Source organism: Lampetra fluviatilis, chromosome 13 (genome assembly GCF_964198595.1).
Source record: "Lampetra fluviatilis chromosome 13, kcLamFluv1.1, whole genome shotgun sequence".
Classification (NCBI taxonomy): domain Eukaryota; kingdom Metazoa; phylum Chordata; class Hyperoartia; order Petromyzontiformes; family Petromyzontidae; genus Lampetra; species Lampetra fluviatilis.
The window spans coordinates 3,476,696-3,499,785 of NC_136287.1; the positions used below are offsets into that span (position 1 = coordinate 3,476,696).

The following is a 23,090-nucleotide window of genomic DNA, read 5'->3' on the forward strand; positions in this document are numbered from 1 at the left end:
TTAGTCCTTAATAGGCTCCCATCTCACCCCTTCTCTCATTCGTTCCTTCATTGCCTCCTCTTCCATCTCTTATCTCCTTCCTCTCTTTTTCCTTCTCTCCCTTCCTCCCTCTCTCTTCGTTCCTCGTTCATCACCATTCCCCCATCTATTATCGACACTTATTCTCTATTTCGTTTCCCCTGTTTCCTCCGACCAATGTCATCCTCCTCTCTCACCTCTTCTCTCATCATTGGTCTTCAGCCTCGCTTCTCTCCATTGCGAATGGCAGCAGAAAAACACGGGTAATGTCGCACCATTAACATTATTATTGCATTGGAAGCGTTTTGCTAACACACCGATCATACGACTCTTCAGCAATCTACGCCTTGAATTTCCCTGGCTGGTTGCAGGCTGGGCTGCTCCTCACCCCAACTCTATTGTTCGTGGCTGAGGGACGATGATACTAAAACTAGCTAGGTAACTGGCTAAACGTGATTTTTCGTGAAACACACAGTTCAGAAGACGATGTTATAGATACAAGTACCAAAGAGGTCAGAGTAACGATTATAGAATCCAGTACGGACACAATTAAGTTAAGACTTTTCAGTGTGTGCTCCTCTTAACGTAATTATTTCATCAACATTCTTTAGATCCGAGAGAATGCTTTTTAAATCCTTTATATTAAGTTCACTTGCTTGCTTGCTTGCGCGCTTAGGACCGTGCAAATCTTTCGGTCGTTTTTTAACCCACTTCCCGTGATCCAATCGAGCTGACATTTTGCACACAGACTCGTTGTGCGTGACAATTTATTTTCGTGAGAATTTTTTTCCAAAATTTTACACTTTTTAGGAAAAAATAAATTATATTTAATTACCAATTGCTTAATGGTGACAGGCAATCATCTGACCCATAGGTGGCAGCCATCTCAAGCCAGAGGACGAGAGGACTCTAGCCGCCACGCATATAAAGGATTTATAGTGAAAAACTTTGTTTTTACGGGTTATTTTTTTTCTTACTTCACAACACATATTATATTGGTAATTTATTTCGTTAAAAATAATCTGAGTACAGGATTGTGAGAAGAGTAGTTGTGTATGTCAATGTCAGCTGTCCGCTACAAAGCAAAGTATTTTCTACACGCTATCATCATTATAATGATATTTATTTCTTAAAAAAAAAGTTATATCGATGCTTAAGACCGCTTTCCTGCAGGCTGCTGCATTTGGATGTTTGATCAATTGAATGTTGATTGTTGTTTTGGAACTTTGGAAACCCTCCACCATACAATGGTGATGGCACTTGAAGGTCCGCTCCTCAGAACAGGTCGGGAACTCACTTGCTGTACTGCCATCTCCTGGCCACCTGTCAGAAGCAGGCTTGTGATTCTAGATTTGAAGCTTTCGTGACTGCAAGGATTCATATTCTTGGGGTTTTTCGGTAAAGTCACGTAGGTAAAAATTTAAAATTTAAATTAATAAAAGTAAAATAAAAATAAAATAAAAATCACGACGTTTCAGAGGCAACACAAGCTTCCGTCTTCAGGTGGAACCGTCACAGCACGCTTGCTGTATCAAGTAAATTAAAAATTCCAAGAGATCCGACCCCGGATCTCTTGTGATTGCCACAAACATATTCACGACCCACCAGCCCCGTGCGCTGAATCGTTGGCATGCGGCCTGCGTCACCACGCCCTGCTTTGAGTCTAAGACGAGTATCATCACTCATTATCAGCTGGGTCCTCCTGGCGATGTTCGGATAATTCCTTATAGAGCTCTCGTTTTGTTTATGTCACGTGGGAGGGAAAACTGTTCCATGAGAAACCCCACGACAATTATGGGGCCGTCCATAAACGACGTCACGCGATTTTGGACGATTTTTGACCCCCCCCCCCCCCCTTGTCACACGGCGTCACAAAAAGTCAGACCCCCCCTAAAATATGACGTCACAAAGCTCTACCCCCCCCCCCCCAAAGAAAATATAAAAAATGCTTCAAATCGCTTTAAACTATTGTCATTGTAGTGCGTATTTTATGTGCCGCTGCACTCTGATGTTGTAGGAGAAAACATTTATTTAAAATATATTCCTTTAAAGTTGCGCATTTTGATGTGATGTCACATTTCTCAAACCCCCCTCCCCCTCGTCACACATTGTCACAAATGTCTGACCCCCCCCCCCTAGGTGCGTGACGTCATTTATGGACGGCCCCTATAGGAGGCCATTTGGCCACCAAACCTGGGCGGTGCTTTGAGGGTTTGAGTCAGCACCTGCCCCAGGATTGTAACTCTCAAATTCCCTGCTTGAAGCTAAAAGTGGATAGAATACTGCCTTATCCACATATATGTTTTATTAAAACAGTATATTTCTGTAAAAAGATGTAACACCCATTCTTGTGCTGCGCTTGCTAGTTGCTAAATCTGAGTGACAGATTTTTTATAATGTTACAACACTCCGTTAAATTAAAATGTATAATTGCGACATTTCAGGCAATAGCCATCCCAAGATGTGCTCAGAAGGGCCATTGCCCAAAACGTCAACAATTGAATGTACATTTTAATTTTAAGGCTGCTGTGTTATTGACGAATGTGTTGAGCATTGTTTTAATGATCAAGTTTAAACAAATTAAACGTGTTAATATTAAACTGCTTTTACGTCTCTCACCCGCACCTCTGATTAGTACGGTTGGCTATGTACTGTGTGAAAAAAATAAGAACATACATACGTAAATTACATTGTTAATTGCGTAAGATAGTGTGAGTGGACGAAGCGTATACCCCTCGTCTGCTCTCAGTCAAAGGTGGAACATCTACAGTCCTATGATGGGGGCATGTATATTCCTGGTAATAACCCGACTGTTAAATTTCACAGCAAAGTAGTACAGCATCCCCTGGTGGTCATGGTGAAAATGACGATGATGATCGAGTGCGATGACAGAGTTTATTATGGGGATGATGATGATAACGAAATTTGTAAAGGTGATGGTGTTAATGACGAGGTTGATGATAGTGTTTGTGATGTTGATGATGGGGAATTGGATTAGGTCAATGGCGTATTTTATGGCTTTGTCACTGCTGCTGATGATTACTTACAAAATAGAGATGATATTTGGGTTCATAGGAAAGTGACATGGTTCATAATAGAGTTGTTTTGGTTTAGATCGCATAAATATATAAATGTGTCGTTAAACCCGCCACCACCCGACATAATCAACTAGAACTAGTAAGGGTTGTCACATTAACAGAACGTGCCAATTCGTCACTAGTACAGCACTAACCAGTGTGTTGGAGAGCCAAGCCACAACATTTACAATCTGATTACGACGTTTCGCCAGTAATTACAACTAGCTTCATCAGGCGACAGCCAGATTTGTGGAGAAGTCTACCTGTTTCGTCCCTTATGTAATAAAAGACTCGGACGCTTCTCTCTGTCCTGTGTCCTTTATTTGGGTTCGATCTCTTTTCCCTCACGGCACTCCCCTATATACTCTCTGCTCTGCAGCCCCAGGCTGCTGTCGCTCACGTAGCCCAACTCCCTCCTAGCAGACCCGCTGCTGTCTCGTCGCGCAGACCCCTGCTGCCCAACTCCTCCCTTGCAGACCCGCTGCTCTCTGCAGCCTCCTCGCTGCTCCTGCTGCCCGGGGGTCGGTCACCGTTGGCCGACGGTGCCGATCCTCGTGGCCCGGGTGTGTGGCGATTTCGCCACTCTCTCTCTCTCACCCTTCGCCCTGCGTGGCCTCACACTTTCCCAGTCTCCGATCACTCCCCACTGCTTCCGGTTACCCCCCTTATAGACCTCTACCCTCTCCCCCACGTGACGTAACTCCTCCCCCCATGACGTCACTTCCGGGAGGTCGTTTACGCCCGCATTACACCACCCTCCCCCGTAGAGAAAATCCAGCCGACCTCGGCTGAACACAACTCCAATAAGCAATGCGAGCGAACACGACCGAATACGAAAAAGGACACAGAACACACCATAATATACCGAAAGAACAAGAACACAACACAATAATTAACGAAATGTGAGGGATTTCGAGCAGGTGCGGGTCGCCGGGCCGTCCCGGACGGTCGGTGGCCCTCCCGCCGAGTGGGAACGTGGCAGGGTTTTAAGAGCGACAGGCTGAAGTTCGTCTGTCGCTATTGGAGGCCTGGCAACGTCCCGGTCCCCTATTCTCGAAGGCGCAGCATCAGAGGCGTCCCGCAATCGTGTCCGCGGTGGGGTTGGAAGGGCTGCGGGCCTCAAAGGTTCCACAGCCGTGGTAGGCGCACACCGAGCTGAGTCTTCTTTACCCTGCCGCGTCACGGCCGGCTCGTCTGTGAAAGGCACGACAGGCGCTCTAGCAAAGTCAGCAGGCACAGGCAAGGGCGAGTCGGCAGCAACAGACCCCGGCAAGGCAACCTCAGGAGATGACGCATCCGGTCGAGGGGCCACGTATGGTTTCAACCGAGATGTATGGACGAACCAACGCCGAGAACCAAACCGAACACGCGCCGACTGTGGGTTGGGAAAGTCGATGAGGCGAACCGGCCCTTGCCATGGCTTATGTAACTTAGGAGAGGTACCTGGCCGCACCTGTGGACAATGGAGCCAGGCCAGGTCCCCCGTTTTCCAGGGCCATTCCCCTTTTGAACGTCGCGCACACCGCTCGTTCCGAGCCTGGGCTTTGGCCGTAGCCATGCGAGCCCCTACCCGCGCCTCAGTGACTCGGCGAACGGTGTCCTGAATATAATCAGGAAGAGGCTTGACAGGTCCCCTCGCTCCGGTTCCCAACTGTTCATTAATCGGCGGTACGTTTTCACGACCGTACATTAGAAAAAACGGCGAATATCCCGTAGCCGCATGCGGCGTCATCCGGTACGCTGAAAGCACCCCAAGGATATGCAAATCCCAATCCGATTGTTTTTCACTAACCGTATGGCACAACATGGCGGACAGGGTCCGATTAAGCCGTTCCACCATACCATCCGTTTGTGGGTGGTAGGGAGATGTCCGTATTTTTTTTGTACCCAGAGCCGCACACACCTCCCCCAACAATTTAGAGGAAAAATTCCGGCCTTGGTCTGTAAGGAGCCTCTCTGGCGCCCCTTTGTCCATAACATACCCAAATAGAAAGGCGTCTGTGATAGACGCCGCTGACTGGTCAGGCAAAGGCCAGGCCATCGGCCAGCGGGAGAGGTACTCCACCCCTACCAGCAAATATTTATTTCCCCTAGCGGATGGCGGAAAGGGTCCCAAAATATCTAACGCCACCAACTCATTAACTCGAGACACCTGAATAGATTGTATCGGCGGCACATATGGATGTATAGGTGGCTTACGGCGGGCACAATCGGGACACGCGCGAACGTGCCCGACGACATCCGTCGTCATGCCGTGCCAATAGTAGTCTCGCTGCAGCGTCAATAGCGTCTTCTGCACCCCCAGATGTAAAAGCGTGTCACAATGCAGAGTCCTAATCAATTCGTGCCGCAATGATGCCGGTACAACAAGATGCCAGCGTTCCTGCATCCCTTCCCTCCACATCAGCAAGCCATCACGGAGAGCGGTTTCCGGCACGCCTCCCGCACAGAGTCTCCCACTCCCCTTCACAGGCCGCTTACGAAACGTTACCAAAGAATCATCCAACATTTGTTCCCGAATCCACACAGACCTCGGGAGATGTAGAATGCCATCAGCCGGTCCCCCATCAGCCGGCCCCGCATCAGCCGGCCCCGGCTCAAGCGAAGCTTCAGGCACTTCGACTGCGAGCGCGACAGGCTGAGGGGGGTGCTGAATCGGGCCACACCTATGCGTCCCCGACGCACACGCGCAAGGGGATCGCTGCGGCAGCCTGGAAAGTGCGTCCGCATTAGCGTGACGCACTCCCTTCCGATGGTGAATTTGGAAGGAAAATTCTTGCAGCGTGTCCAACCACCGCGCCAGCTGGCCGGATGGTTGGTCCATTCTAAGCGCATACTGCAAGGCCGCATGATCCGTGCGAACAATAAACGAACGACCGTACAGATACGGTCGAAATTGGCGGAGAAAAAAAACAATAGCCAAAAGTTCCCTGCGAGTGACGCAGTAGCGGGTTTCAGCGGGAGACAAAACCCGGCTACCATACGCCACCACGCGTTCCACACCACCTTTGGACTGAGATAACACCGCCCCAATGCCCGTGTCACTCGCGTCCGTATCCAGAATGAAGGGATGTGCAAAATTCGGATAATCCAACGTCGGTGCCGTAGCCAATAGATCGCGTCGGCCTCGAAACGCCGCCTCCTCTGGGTAGTCCCCAAGCAAATTTGTGTCCTTTACCCGTCATGGAGATGCAAAGGCCTCACGATCGTAGCAAAATTTGGAACAAACCTCCGATAATATGAGGCGAACCCCAAAAACCGACGCACATCCCCCACCGAGGCAGGGGTTGGCCAGTCACGGACGCACGCAGTTTTGTCCGGATCTGTGGCCACCCCGTCCGCACTGACGATGTGCCCCAAATAACGCACGGAGTGTTGCAGTAGGTGACATTTCTTAGGCTTAAATTTCAAATTAGCAGAACGCATCCTGATGAACACAGCCTCCAACCGCGATAAATGCTCGTCAAATGTGCGGCTGAAGACGATAATATCGTCCAAATATATAAGACATGTCTCCCACTGCAACCCCGTTAATACCAACTCCATCAACCTCTGAAAAGTGGCAGGGGCCGCATTCAGCCCCATCGGAAGACAGTTAAATTGGAATAACCCCTGCGGCGTACGGAAAGCAGTCTTCTCTCGCGAGGACTCGTCAAGGGGAAGCTGCCAGAAGCCCGAAGAGAGATCTAGCGTTGAAAAGAACTTCGCCCCCGACAAGGCATCGAGAGAGTCGTCCATACGCGGCAGGGGATACGCATCTGCCACCGACACTTTATTTAATTTACGAAAGTCTACACAAAATCGCAATTTGCCATCCTTCTTCTTGACCAAAACAACAGGTGCGCCCCATGGGCTGTTAGACGGAGATATTATGTCCGCAGCCAACATGTCATCCACTGCCCCTCGAACATGCTCTCGCTCAGCCGGACTCATCCGATGCGAGTTCAACCGAATAGGGGCAGCGTCCCCTGTGTCAATATGATGATAAAGCAACGAGGTGCGTCCTAAGTCCAAATCGTCGGAGCTAAACACATCAGAATAGCTCGATAATAATTTACGAATCGCACAACGTTGTTCCCCGGAAAGAGCTGAATTCTCCCCACACAATTCAGCAATCCAGCGGTCATCTGCAGCTCCGGGGCCCGAAACACCTCCAACAAACCCCCGGCCGGACAGATCATCATGAGCTGTAAACGCAGTAGTGGCATGTGCCACAACGGTACCCGCCGGCACACACACGCTTTCGGCACTCGCGTTAAGCACCTGCAAAAACGGCTGCTGGTCTGGCCGAACAATAGTTTGTGCCCCAACCAGCGCCGATCCACCCGTGATGGTGGCGGACGGCGACAACAAAACCCCAATCGCTCCTTGACGACCAGGTAGAGGCTTCCGATAACGCAAAGGAATGAGAATCTGTGAGCCAGGTGGAATATCAACAGACACTTCGGACAACGCCTGCACCTGGGCGACAGGAGCAGGTCGCCCCCAGGGCGACGGCAAAAACGCAATTTTACGGCCTTCCGGTAATTGGATGCAGTTCTCATTAATTCTAATTAGAATGGGCATTTTGGCCAGAAAATCGGTCCCTAATAAACAAGGAACCGCAAGAGACCTCGAAATTAACACAATTCCCGAGGCCGACACTCCCCCGATAGCGATTGTAGCGTACACCTGGCCCACAATGCCCATGCTACCCCCGTTCGCGGTGACGCAGGAAGCGTAAGCCGGACTCACGGCCTCTGGTGGGATGTTCAAGAGATGGAATATTACATCCGAAATAATGGTCGCGGACGCTCCGGAATCTACCAAAATCCGTACGTCCACCCCTTGTATCGACCCAGGTACGGTGGACGAACCGGTAGCGGCCGCGACGACCCGCCGAGCCAACTTACGCCACTGCGTTACCGAACGACAAGGCGCAGTCAATGGCCTCCCGTTATTAACCACACCCGGATCGCATGACAACGGTGATGAGTGAGGTGTCAAGCCTTGCCGGGTGTCTGGTGTGCACCGACTTGCCTGTGCTGGCGAATCCTTTCTTGGAGCGGCCGCTGTCGAGGCCTCCTGCTGGGGCGGGCCCGGGATGCGGGCCCAGCAGTCCCTGGCATAATGGCCCTTACGCCCGCAGCGGAAACAGTCGATGTTGTTGCGCCTTGCTGCGGGCGCCCCGTCCCGACGCGGCCGTGTCGGCGGCGCAGCCCGCGACCCCGGCCACGGAGCAGCGGCAGCCGACAGCTCCTGCGGGCTCCTGTCGTCCGGCACATAAACTGCCTTCTTGGGGTCCCAACCCACGGCTCCCCCTTCGACGATGGGCCCCCCCGTCCACGCCGTAACTTGCTTCCACCGGCGCAGGTTGAACTGGGCGTCCAGACACTTAGCCGCAGCCCGGGATGTGAGCTTCTTGTGACCGCACACCGGCATGGGAATGCCGAGATCCCGGGACAACTCCAGCATCTTCCCGAGGATGAGAGGTTCCAACAGGTCAGGCTCCATCTCCGGGTATGCGGCCATTGCCAGCTCCAGTACCACGCCCCTATACGCCACCGGAGACTCCTCGGGTGCGCGTTGTCGTTGCACAAACCGGCGATGAGCATCATCCGGCGGCTCGTAAGCGTCTGCCATTTCGTCGAACACACCACGCAATGTTTTCTTCTTCGCGGCTTTTATAGAGCGAAAGAATCTAACGGACTCATCATCAAGGAGAGTCGGAAGAACTTCTAATGCCTCGGCAGTCCACCTCGCCGAGCGTACCGCTGCCAAAAATCTGCAGGCGAACGCACTCCAATCGACCCCGATGGAGAATTCCTTGACAGTCGTTAGGTGACGACTGCGAATCCTTGGCGCGCACCCTCCAGCCGCTGACTCATCCGGTGGCATGTTCAACATGGCGTCGCAGCGTGGTGTCGACAAGATGGCGGCCTTCCGTCGCGGAGGGCCCAAAATGGCGGCTTCCCGCCTTTCATCGTGCGCCACGCCCAAGATGGCGTCTTCGTGCCGCGTGGCTGATGGCGTCGACATCGAAGACAACCCGGGCTCCTGCGGACCACCAACATCTCCTTCCGACGCCGCCCTCGGCGTGACGAGCTCACACAACTGTGCAAGTACGTTCTTGAGAGTTTCAAGTTGCTCCGCCATCCGACTCCATCTTAAATCCGCGTCCTTCGGTGCAGACTGGTCCGCCGACGCGGCGACATCTTGGACCCCCAGACCCGCACTCGTCCCAGCACGGATCTCCTCCTCTGCCGGAGTCGGGTCCACCGCAGGAGGAAGGTCATCGTCGTCGGAAGATGAAGCCGATGCCGGAGACGGAATATTCTTTTTTCTCAGTTGTTTAGCCATGCCGTTACACTTCTGACACCAGTGTAATAAAAGACTCGGACGCTTCTCTCTGTCCTGTGCCCTTTATTTGGGTTCGATCTCTTTTCCCTCACGGCACTCCCCTATATACTCTCTGCTCTGCAGCCCCAGGCTGCTGTCGCTCACGTAGCCCAACTCCCTCCTAGCAGACCCGCTGCTGTCTCGTCGCGCAGACCCCTGCTGCCCAACTCCTCCCTTGCAGACCCGCTGCTCTCTGCAGCCTCCTCGCTGCTCCTGCTGCCCGGGGGTCGGTCACCGTTGGCCGACGGTGCCGATCCTCGTGGCCCGGGTGTGTGGCGATCTCGCCACTCTCTCTCTCTCACCCTTCGCCCTGCGTGGCCTCATACTTTCCCAGTCTCAAATCACTCCCCACTGCTTCCGGTTACCCCCCTTATAGACCTCTACCCTCTCCCCCACGTGACGTAACTCCTCCCCCCATGACGTCACTTCCGGGAGGTCGTTTACGCCCGCATTACACCTATATAGAGGCGTAGATGTGGTGACCACACTTCTGCATATTTGTGCAAACTAGGGGGGGGATTAATGAGTCAACGTCCATTATGCATGCACATTATGCGAGCCCATTGATCTTGTCCTTTCTGTCCATTGTGTGTATTAAAATAGCCGTACCAATGGTAATCTCTATTGAATTATAGTGGCCTGTATAGGCATGCATTTAAACAATGTATTATTTTGATTTGAAGCTTTCGTGACTGCAGGAATCCATACTCTTTGGTTCTTTCGGTAAAGTCATGTAGGTGTAACGGGTTCCGGAGACACTTGTAGAGGTAACTTGTTTATTACAATACAACACTCCAACAGTCCTGATACTCTGTTACAGCCTAGGTACACAGCCTAGGTACACAGCCTAGATACTCTACTCTGGCTACGCTCTGGAACTCGCCCTCACAAGGTCGTCGAGTCGGGAGTTCCAGAGTCCCACCACTGGCTCTCACATCGTCCCAGGGTCCTCAGATGGCTGTTCTTGGGTCCTGGGTCTTGAGCTACGACTGGCCCTGATCGTCCAGAAAGCTCCGCTTTTGTAACTAGTCCCCAACGAGGGGTGGGGCCGTGTGCGCCCCCAGATCTCCCACAGCGCACACACAGCCCCCCCTTTGGCGGCGCCAAGGGGATTAAGCGCCTGAGAACCCAACGCCTGGTGCCAAGAGGCTTAAGCGTCTGGACCCGCCTGGGAACCCAACGCCTGGTGCCAAGAGGCTTAAGCGTCTGGCCCACCCAGGGTCCCAGAGCCCCAAGCAGCCCCTCCCTTCTTATGTCACTACATTACCCTCCTCTATGTAGCCTCCAGCCGTCCCGGCTGTCAATAATTAGAAAGTTTAAATTAACAAAAGGGAGCGAGAGAAAAAAAAAATACGCGAGCCTCAACAGGAACAAGAAAGCAACCATGAATACCATAACCAACCTGTACAACTTTACACTATATACAATCATCAATCAACAAAAAGGTGAAGCAATGACACGTGAACAAACGACCCGCGGCACACCTAGCCCTCCTCGGGATCCGCATAGAAAACGGGGAATTAACAACAACAAATATACAAATTCCGATGCGTTGGATGCACAACCACCGCATGGATGGCAGGGTTCCACACCACCCTGCCAGCCTCCCATCCGTCAAGTGGAGAGAAGGCGAAGACCAACATGTCGAGCATCCCTCTACACACACTAATCTGGACGTCTGTCTACGTCCCGGGTCGAGAAGTCGTACTTCAGGGCCGACCCATGTACTGGGAAAAGAAGTCGCACTTCAGGGCTGCTCCAGTATCTACATTTTTAAATATATATATACAATTTACATGACACAAACAAAATAAATCTGCCTGCTTCTGCCCAGAAATGGTGGCCGCACGCGCGAACCGCATCTCAAAAAGGCATCCCGTGCTTGCGTCCCAGCAGCCCTCAATGAGGACCACCACCGACATTACATGTCAACCGTTAGCACCCCCCGCCTTTCCAACGTGGCGTCTCCATCCTAAAACCGCGCACGTCGGCCATTTTGGGGGGCTTCAACCCAGTCTCTCTCCAAGACTCGCATCGCAGCATATAGCTGTACCGACCGAGCTGAGACCCAATCTCTCTCCAAGATTCGCATCGCAGCATATAGCTGTACCGACCGAGCTGAGACCCAATCTCTCTCCAAGACTCGCATCGCAGCATATAGCTGTACCGACCGAGCTGAGACGACCCATCGTTTACTCCCTGCACAACATGCACCCTAACAACTGAGGGATACAGTTCCAACGTAACGGGACAACTACACCTGAACACCACGAATCTCCAGCCCACTGTTTCAACGCGCCTCGGAGTGTTTCAATCTCCGGGCCGTCAGGGCGAGCCTACTGCTCCAGACGCACCACGGAGGGTCTCAACCTCCGGGCCATCAGGTCAAGCCGTCAGCGATTCCATGACGGGACCACACTCTCCGAGCCCTGTGAGCGCACAGCCCACTAGGCTAGACATGCCACGGAGTGTTTCAATCTCTGGCTGTCAGGTCAAGCCGTCAGCCATAGCATGACGGGACCACACTCTCCGAGCCATGTGAGCACACAGCCCACTAGGCTAGACATGCCACGGAGTGTTTCAATCTCCGGGCTGTCAGGTCAAGCCGTCAGCCATAGCATGACGGGACCACACTCTCCGAGCCATGTGAGCACACAGCCCACTAGGCTAGACATGCCACGGAGTGTCTCTATCTCCGGGCTGTCAGGTCAAGCCGTCAGCCATAGCATGACGGAACCACAACTCTCGTGTTAGACACGCAACACCCGCTGGGCCATCCTGGTCAGGATCTGCACCCCAAGATATTTGAGAGCCAGCATGACAATTCCAAATCCTTGGCAGCATGTCACCATCTCAAAATAAATGCCCCATACAGTATATACATCGTTAACAATGACAGCACAAGCTATACATAAACAATCACGAACAAAGCTCAATACAAACCATACATTGTTAACAATCACAAGCAAAGTTTCGCACACACATTGACAACACTCACGAGCGAAGCTCCACACAGTTTACCCAACAACAGTCACGACTCCCCGATGACAACGAAGAGAATGTCAACAAAAAAATCATTAATCCGGAGCGCGTAAATGTACGAAGTGTCAGGGGCCTGGTCTCCCGACCTCCAACCTTTGGCCAGAGCAGCAGAGGCGGCGACCAGCGTGTCGGTCGATGTGCCGGCCCCGGCGCCGGTTACAGTAAGAATGGCGCCCTCACTGTCCGGTCGCAGCGCTAATGACGCGGTATGCTAGGTTGAAGCCAGCTGTCGTCCTGCAGTGAAGGTCGCAGCGCTGATGATGCGGCGTTGCTAGGTTGCAAACAGCTGTCACCCGGCGGTGAGGGACGCAGCGCTGATGACGCGGCGTCGTCGGGTTGGCCCACGCTGGGCCCGGAAGTGACGTCGCTCCCAGCGGTCATTGCTCCCCCGGCAGAAGTGGCGACACACCCGGATGTATTTGCGGCGGGAACGGCTGCCATCTTTGTGTTGGAGCCGGCGGAATGGCGCGGCCGCTGCGTCGCCTCTCTCCCTCCTGTCTCCGCCTGTGAGCGACGCATGTCGTCCAGGATGGAGACGGTGGCGTGGAGCAACTCGGTGAGGCGAAGCAGCGTTTCCTCCATTGCTGCTCCCGACGCTGGAGGAGGATCGGCAGGTGTGGTGGACGACTGCTCAGCCGGCGGTGCGGCGTCGTTGTCGGCCCGAGTTGGCTGCCCCGTCGCCGCTTGCTCCTCAACATTGCCGTCAGGACTGAAGGTACGTGGCTTACTTCTTGTCTCCATTGCCACTTCTGACGCCAAATGTAACGGGTTCCGGAGACACTTGTAGAGGTAACTTGTTTATTACAATACAACACTCCAACAGTCCTGATACTCTGTTACAGCCTAGGTACACAGCCTAGGTACACAGCCTAGATACTCTACTCTGGCTACGCTCTGGAACTCGCCCTCACAAGGTCGTCGAGTCGGGAGTTCCAGAGTCCCACCACTGGCTCTCACATCGCCCCAGGGTCCTCAGATGGCTGGTCTTGGGTCTTGGGTCTTGAGCTACGACTGGCCCTGATCGTCCAGGGAGCTCCGCTTTTATAACTAGTCCCCAACGAGGGGTGGGGCCGTGTGCGCCCCCAGATCTCCCACAGCGCACACACAGCCCCCCCTTTGGCGGCGCCAAGGGGATTAAGCGCCTGAGAACCCAACGCCTGGTGCCAAGAGGCTTAAGCGTCTGGACCCGCCTGGGAACCCAACGCCCGGTGCCAAGAGGCTTAAGCGTCTGGCCCACCCAGGGTCCCAGAGCCCCCAGCAGCCCCTCCCTTCTTATGTCACTACATAGGTATAAAATGAAGTTAAATTTTATTTTTATTTTATTTTATACCGACGTGACTTTATTTCATGATTAGCTTCCACGCAGCACGAAGTCGGTAGCTATCCGAACGGTTAAAAGTTTTTTTTTTCAATTTCAATATATTCTCGAATTAGTCTTGGCCAGTAGTACCTAGTTTTGCACACAACTTCAACATTATCAAAATCAATTGAGTGTCCTTGTTGGCACGCGTGTTCTGCTACTGCTGACAGTTGTATTTGGGAGTATATATATTTCTCACGCTGGCTGGAAATACTTCAAGAGTGCTCGTTCCGAGTTATATATCGTAAAGGGGTGCGACATTGTAATGCGGATGCGTTGTCCCGCTTGCCCCTGATGGAGCGTTGTGCATGTTCATCGGGCGCGGGCCACTGTAAACCACCCGTGGCGGGGCCACTGAACGTCGTGGCAGCGCTCGGTTAAAGGGGGAGCCCCCCAAGGTGGTAGCGCCAGGGGACAGCACTTTGAATCTCACGAGCGCCGAGTGGGGGCGGTTGCAGATGGAGGATGGGTCCATCATGGTCTTGCGGCGTCGCGTTGAGTTGCAGCACAAAGGGTTTGCATGTTGAGCGACGTGTACAATCTGGTAAAAGATTGCACGGATTGCAAGCGCCGGAAACTGCTGCTGAGGAACTCCCAGCCTCCGTTGCAGTCCATTTCGGTGTCTCGGATTAACGAGTTGGTCGCACTCGACATTCTGGGACCCTTCCCGGCCACGCAGAGTGGGAATACATTTCTCCTAGTAGGGGTTGAATATTTCTCTAGGTGGCCGATGGCCTGGCCATTGCCCGTCCAATCGGCCGCATCTATTGCCGATGCATTTTTGCACGGCTACGGAATTGATAAGGAAGCCCCCGAGCAGCTTCTCACGGATCAGGGCCGAAATTTATCATCGAAACTGCTGCGTGAGGTGTGCGACGCGCTAGGCACTAAGAAAGTTATAACGTCACCATACCATCCCCAAACGGACGGTATGGTGGAACGCCGGCACAGAACTTTGACACCTATGCTCTGTCAGGCAGTCAAGGCGGCGCAAACCAATTGAGACTTGCACGTTCCAGGGGTCTTGGCGGCGTAGAGGATGGCCCCTCACACTTCCAAGGGATTTTCGCCATTTTTCCTCATGAATTAACCCCCCATTGGGGTCAAATTGGGCATGTCAGGGGGCAGGGTAAAAACGGCCTTGCCCACGCCCCTGCAAGTTACGTTGAGTTGCATGTTGGCAGCATGTGACGCGGCTAGGGTAAATACCGCCAGAGCGCAGGTGGCCAATGAAAAGAACGCGGTGCAGCACGAGTGTGTGCTTCCATGGACCATAGGGGACAAGGCATGGTTGCACTGCCTGCAGGTGCCCCTGGGAGCGTCCCCTAAACTGCATCGGCCATGGCAGGGTCCCGTGGAAGTAGTGGAGATTAAACGGCCATAGTGTGTGCGTATACAGGTGGGCCGTCGCCGTTGGTTTGTCCATCCGTCGTGGTTGAAACCATACATTCCTCCCCAAACTGACAGCTCATCTCCAAGTACCGTACGGCCGGTGTCTGATGTGTCCGACGAGCCGGGGGAATTGGCCACGGAGAGCGTGCATCAGAAGGATTGTGTTGTGCCGCCTATAGTTTCCGAGCCCCTGAACCACCGGCTTCAGCCCGGTTCACATCTTATAAGGAATCAGGGGAGGAGCCGACCTCTTTAAGGCTTTTATGCAAGTCCCCATCGCCCGGAGAGAAGAAAAAATGTGCCCCCAAGGATGAACCGGCGTCAAGGACCAGGTCGAAATGTGCTATGTTCCGTTCATAGGAATCTCCCTGTGTGTGGGGGGAATTCGTTGGGGTCGGGTCGACAGCAACGCGTGTCGGGTTGTATTTTTTTTCCATCTCTCTATCCCTTACAGTTATTATGGATGTTCGGATTTTTTTTTAAAATGTTGTTCTCCTTTTCGATTGCGGATTTTGTTCTGCTCTAAAATGTGTTATTATTATCGGGATTTTATGGGTTCTTGTTTGCGGAATTGTTCTGCCTAAATTGTATAATTGTTGGTATTAGCCAGGACGGATATCTTTTAAACATTGGGGGGAGGGGGGGTGATGTAGTGACAGGGTACCGTCTGCTGACCATGGAAGCTAATTACGGGTATGGGTGCATTATAGAACAGCACACATATGTTGTATAGTACTTCTTGACACCCAGGAGACTTGTAGAACCAGACGGAGACAAGGATTCTTACTTAAGGCTGCTTGCCGTTAATTCACACTCTTACACACACTGTCCACTGTACACTCACTGGTTGTTTACACTCTCTGCACTCGACGCTTACACCCATTATGGCGCACGTCAGAACTCTGTCCTTAACGCGGACATCCCTTCAGCTATCCACGCCCTGGTACGGCTCCCCTTTGTCTACCCCCTCGTCTGCCCCGGGCGAGGGATCATCCATCACCGCCCGGCGACCAGGTGAGACCTCTACATCTCTAGCCTTTCTTCGGCGGCAGCTGGGATGTCGTCCACGCAGGCTCTCCTTCCTCTCCCACGCTGTCGTCATGGGGTCCCCCTTAAGTACCCCTTGGCGGCTCCTCCCCCTAGCTCGGACCCACCTTTGTTTCACAAAGGTGTACCCCCTTACAGCACCCGTGACATGACGTCATTCTCCACTGTCAACTCGCTCGCACCTCCCTGTGTATGCCCTCTCCGTGACCGTGTCCTTAAAGTATCGAGAAATAAATAAGAAATCCTCTACAAGTCTCGGAAGTCATCTCATTACACATGTACAAACAAATTCGCTATCACAGGAGACAAAGGAGAGCCCATTGCTGCTCCTTCCTTTTGTTTATAAAAGTTACCTTTCCACAAGAAATAGGTGTTCTTTAGACAGTGTTCAGCTAGTCTTCAGATATCTTTGGCTAAACCTATGTTCGGTACCAGAGTGTCGAGTAATTTAATTGACTCGTGGACCGGAACCCTCGTGAACAGAGAAATCACATCAAACACCATTGGAACCTCATTTGCCAGTAAAAATATGATAATTGGTTTTTTACCCTTCTATCTGGCAACAAAACTGACACCTTTTTTTACAAGGAGTCATGTTTGCATAGACCACAATACCTGCAGCCATAATGCAAACAAAAAACATAACCCTGATAATATATGCACTGTCTTCTTGGTTCTTTCGGTAAAGTCACGTAGAAGGGAAGTAATAAAATAATAAAAATAAAACATGATAAAATAATTCTCACGACGTTTCGGCCACAACGCAAGCAGCCGTCCTCAGGTGAAGAATGAAACACCACCAAGCTTGGAGCGTATATTTAAGCTGGGTTGGAGGGGGGGAGGTGGGAAGAAGAGCGCCTAGACAAAATAATTTTCATATCAAGAGGAAATTTAGCATATGGAAAATGCGTAGGAGGTGGGTGGGGGGGTTTCAAATTAATATTATGCCCGTGCATTATGCAGGATTAGCAGCATCAAAGGGAGGGGGAAGGGGGTAGCATTAACAAAGGAAAGGAATGTTAATAGTATGTAGCTGCAGTTGCTAAACAACCACGTAAAAAAACTAAAGTATAAACTACATAAACAACTAAAGTATAAACTACATAGCATCATCAGTATACTTACTATACTCTACAATAAACTGAGTTACTAACAGTAAGTAATACATTACAATTCTACGTCGTAAAAATTATATAATATGCTTCCATCTAAACTTTGTTCCCTTACATCACACGAGTCTACACCGTACTATATACTGCCATAGACAAACCCAACATTAAATTATATACTGTATTGCTATAAATCACCCTATACCTTATACATTTTAATATAACACTATGCATTATTCTACCCACCCTAATGTGTATCACACTGCTATATGTTTACTATACAATTACGATACTATAAATTACTTTGTACATTGTATTAAGCATATAAATGTTATACTATTTGTTATTATACACTGTACCATTGACTGTCGTGTCAATGGGTGAGTCGTGGTGGGAAACTTGCAGCGGAGCAAAGAATCCATTCCCTGCGGAGAATACAATGCCAGTGAGTGGAACGCGGTCTGAAAGTCACCGTAAACGTGAACACAATCAGTTAAGATCCGAAATGGTTTATTACGTCCTTCCAATGATTGCTAAGCCAGAATCCATCTTCTCGGTTGAAATTGTCTCTGTGTTTGTATATGTGGATCGCCTCATGAACGAATCTCTCATGATAGCCAGATGGCTTGCAGAGAACCTCTGTGGTTTATAGCAATACAGTATATAATTTAATGTTGGGTTTGTCTATGGCAGTATATCAGTGGCGGCTCGTCAATAGAGGGCGCAGGGGCGCATCAAGATTCAAGAATATACATATACAAAAATTATATAAAAATACATAAATAAAATATTTTTTTCATACGATGTGCCGGCTGGTAGTAAGAAAAGCATCATCATTTAATAAAAACTGGCTTTAATCGGTCAACTATTTTCTATGTTTTTCAATGTGTTTCATGCGGGGCGCCGGACAAATGGATGTCTATGTGAGACTTTAAATTTTCGGACAGCATGTGACCTGAAGCTGGTCTCTAATTGGTTTCTTAAAGATTCTCCTCGGGGCGCAAGTCGTTGCGTCCCTGGCCAATCAGAATTGGATACATGTTATTTTATCCAATCTGATTGGTTCTCGTCACCTGTCATTCAAATTTACGCTCTGGGCCACTACTGCGAGTGCGCAGGCGACACCACTTCGACACTTGCTAGGCTGATCAAATTTTTTGTGTAAACAATGGCAGCAGTTCATCCAAATTCTGTAATTTATTTACAAACAAACCCTTTCACAAGGCTTTCACTGGAAGAAATAAAAAAGATAAAGGATCTCGGACCGGACCAACCCGATTTACAAATCCAGCAGCAGGCCAGTGACAGAGGACGAAGCTACACACGAAGCTTCACCCGCGCTTGTTATGAGAAACGGAGGTGGCTGGCTGGATGTGATGTTAACAATTCTCTTTTTTGTTTTCCCTGTCTTTTATTTCAAAGTGTCGGCACTGAAGTTTTGTGGACAACGACGGGGGTAAGAGACCTCAAACATCTCTCTGACAAATGCAAACGTCATGAAAGTAGCCGCAGCCATATTGATAATAGCATGAAACTAACGTTTTTATGTTCAAGTAAGAAACATGCTTTTTGGTACTTTGGTCTGAAATGTATATAAAAGAGAAACATTTATGTTCAAGTAGGAAACATGCTTTTTGGTACTTTGGTCTGAAATGTATATAAAAGAGAAACATTTATGTTCAAGTAGGAAACATGCTTTTTGGTACTTCTTTTGGTCTGAAATGTAAATAAAGATCATCAAAATTTATATTCAAGTAGTCAAAATGGTTTTTGGTACTGCTTTATATTTATTTGCCCCCCTCAATAAAATAAAAAAAAATGCGCCCCCCCAAAAATAAATATCACCAGCCGCCACTGCAGTATATAGTACGGTGTAGACTCATGTGATGTAAGAGAACAAAGTTTAGATGGAAGCATATTATATAATTTATATGACGTAGAATTGTAATGTATTACTTACTGTTAGTAACTCAGTTTATTGTAGAGTATAGTAAGTATACTGATGATGCTATGTAGTTTATACTTTAGTTGTTTATGTAGTTTATACTTTAGTTTTTAACGTGGTTGTTTAGCAACTGCAGCTACATACTATTAACATTCCTTTCCTTTGTTAATGCTACCCCCGTTCTCCCTCCCTTTGATGCTGCTAATCCTGCATAATGCACGGGCATAATATTAATTTGAAACCCCCCCGCCCACCTCCTACGCATTTTCCATATGCTAAATTCCTCTTGATATGCAAATTATTTTGTCTAGGCGCTCTTCTTCCCACCTCCCCCCCTCCAACCCAGCTTAAATATACGCTCCAAGCTTGGTGGTGTTTCATTCTTCACCTGAGGACGGCTGCTTGCGTTGTGGCCGAAACGTCGTGAGAATTATTTTATTATGTTTCATTTTTATTATTTTATTACTTCCCTTCTACGTGACTTTACCGAAAGAACCAAGAAGATGAATCCCTGCAGTCACGAAAGCTTTAAATCGAAATATGCACTGTCCTTGAAGTTGATTGGTCCACACCCGAGACAGCTTTCCTTAGAGCCTAGTCTCACATGGGTTGGACCAGATGACGCCAAAAAAAAAGGTGTCAGTTTTGTTGCCAGATAGAAGGGTTAAAAAACAATTATCAAGTCACATCAAAGCTTACGAGAATATCATTAGGGTTAAGCTTAATATATTTAATTATAGTTACGAGATGTTCATAGATTTTGATGAATGAAGAGGTCCTACCGATGTAGGACTGTTTTTGTGTCCTTACGTATTGTGCTAATTTGTATGTGGCACAGCCTATTCTACTATGGGTCTTAATGTTTTGGTAGCCCATTAAGTCTTGGTGGTTTTTATGCCCTTGGTTTGATCAGGTATTGCTCTTCCTTGGGAATTGATGACTTGGCAATGATTGCCGTTGTTTTACGTTCCAAGGTGTTGGTTGGGTCTCGTGTAATTTTAAGGTAGGTACCTTCATCGAGTAAATCTTTGATTTTATATTCGTAGTCCTATTCAGATTGTAAATGTTGTGGCTTGGCTCTCCAACACACCGGTGCGCTGTACTCGTGACGAATTGGCATGTTCTGTTTACGTGACAACCCTTACTAGTTGGCTGTGTCTGGTGGTGGCGGGTTTAACGACACATTTATAGATTTAGGCGATCTAATCCAAAAAAACCTCTATTATGGATATTGGTCACGAAAGCCTCCGTATTAAACTGACATGGTTCAGAGGTTTATGCTTTGAATCTGCAAGGCTGTCCTATTGACATTCCAGACCAATACAAATAAGTGGTGATTATATTAAAGAAATGATTTGATGATACTCAATTGGCAGTGGTGCTCAAGCACACATAACGAAAACACGCAACGTATTCGTCAATAACACAAGTTTTTTGCACGTGTACTTCTAGGCAGGATGCAACCACTCCTGACAAAACATTGTCACCTACAGAAATCAAGATGGATGCTGTGCTTGCACTAAGCCTACTTGCGGAACCGCACCGTGAGTTTGATCGTCCATTGGGGTGTCAGGGTAGCGAGACGTTAACTACCTCGCCTGGTGTACAGGAGGTTGTGGGTTCGATCCCGATCCCGATCCCGACCCTGACGCCTGGTGTATATTTGGAGTTTACATGTTTTTCCCGCGCTCATGTGGATATTTCTCCGCCTCCTCCGGGTTTTCCCCTCCATATTTAGAAACATGCATTCATAGTATTTGGCTGCTATAAATTTCCACGTGATAAGCCACTTCTTTGAGCTATAACTTTTGGCCAGGTTGCTTCTGAAAAAGAGCTATATAGCTTAGCGGTCAAATTTTAAAGTTTAATTTACATTTATTTGAAGATGGCTTTTGACTCTGTGGATCAACCTGCTCTCTGATCTGCCTTCAGGGATTTGGATCCCTGGCATCCTGCTGGACACTGTGAAAGATTTACGTGCAGGCACCAGCACAAGGGTCCGTGGCGGGTCCGTGTCGGGTCCGGACTTTCCCCACAATTCGAAACCACATCTGGAGTACGTCAAGTGTGGGGCCTTGTCCCGGCGCTCTTCTGTTGGATTGACAAGGTGTTTGAAAACATGACCCACTACCTTGGAGTCACGATTTGCCGGCACCACTTTACTGACCTCAATTACACTGATGATGCAGCTCAGTTTGTTGAAAAGTCTGAAACATGCACACCAGGCCTCCAAAATGTACACAAAAATGTGAAAAAAATGGTTCATGGCAATAAACAGAAGATACAACTTGAGTTTCAGTCCTAAAAAAGTACCCTGTATAATCAAAGACAACACTGTCGAAGAAGTGGATAAATTCCTGGGTTCTGCACAGAGCCCTGATGGATGATGTAGACCTGATGTCACATGCCGAATCGGCTTAGCCTCAGACGTAGTGACAGTTTGAACCGGATTTAGTCTCAGAAATTATTAAATCTGAGCACGAACTTGAGGGTCTACCTGTGGCTGTGTCGTCAGCTTCGTTGTGTGGTGCAGAGGCCTGGACATTGCTTCAATTCTGGTCTGGATCAGCTGCAGTCCTTCCACATGCGATGTCAAAGAGAGCTTCTTGGCATCTTCATGTGGAATTTCACCATTGCATCTACGACCGGTCTACTAGCCATTGAGAGCTTAGCACGAAGGTGATGGCCGTCACTTTTTGGAAACGTCGCCTGTCTTGATGCGCCCTCTCCAGCAAATTGCGCACTTCGGTTGGCGGTCGACGTTCGAAGTGGAATGCGACCCTCTAAAGAATGGTGCCACTTCCATGGGCGCCCCACCCCGTGAGCTTTGGATAAAACAAATCACTGCAGACTCCGGCATGGCAGCAAAAGCAGCTTGTGCAAATGCTTCTCGCAAGAGACCACACGGCCCTTCACTGACTATGCGTGATGAATGATTGATTCACTGTGCAAACTGACCTACATTCCTCAATCACTTCGTGCTATGGATAAAAACTCAATGGGGAGGTTTCGTCTGGAAAAGGGGCTAAAGTCTCACATTCGCCCGTGTCTGCTGAGGGAGCGAGGGCGTTGTATTTAATGTGTGGAGTGTGTTTGCTGGAAGCACAGCCTTGGCGTCACAAAGAATAAGAATAAGTCAAACACAGACAATTCTCAATACATAAATCAAGCTTCATTTCATATATCGCACTTCACAAGAAAACCGTTGCAGAGCACTTCATAGCATGCCATCACAAACACTTTTATAAATACAAAATAGTAAAAAATATACGATCATTGACAAGAAAAAGGACGAAGCAGACTCCAGGGAACACGATGGGGATCCCCCCCCCCCCCATTGCACGGGTACTGCCTGGAGTTCATGGGTCTGCACGTTAAACGGTCTCTCGATTCACCCCACTCGAGTGACCGTGCGTCTGCAGCTTGGACAATGGGCGTTCGTGCCTCTGCAGGTGCAACGTCTGCAGATGTCTCACTGTGCCCGCTTTGATTCGCTGCCAGAGGCCTTTCTTCTGGCTCTGCCCTGCAACCGGCTCCTGTGCCGTCTCCTGCTCCACACACCTGCCCTTAATCAACTCCGCCCAGCACTCAGGTATGATGATCTCCACAATCCGCTCTTTGCCGATGCGCATAAACTCAAGCCTGATTGTCTTCTGCGGCTCTTGTTGTTGTTGCAGCTGCTGCAAATAATCATGGTGCTCCTGCATGTCTATTCTCAGCCG

At 49.7% G+C, this 23,090-nt stretch overlaps 1 long non-coding RNA gene across 1 annotated transcript; it reads left to right on the forward strand.

The window, feature by feature from the left end:
- The first annotated feature begins 270 nt into the window (after window positions 1–270).
- LOC144935302 (uncharacterized) lies at window positions 271–22,852 on the forward strand. Its single transcript, XR_013637288.1, has 3 exons — window positions 271–281; window positions 20,821–20,912; window positions 22,821–22,852. It is a non-coding gene; the product is annotated as an uncharacterized LOC144935302 (long non-coding RNA).
- The last annotated feature ends 238 nt before the right edge of the window (window positions 22,853–23,090 follow it).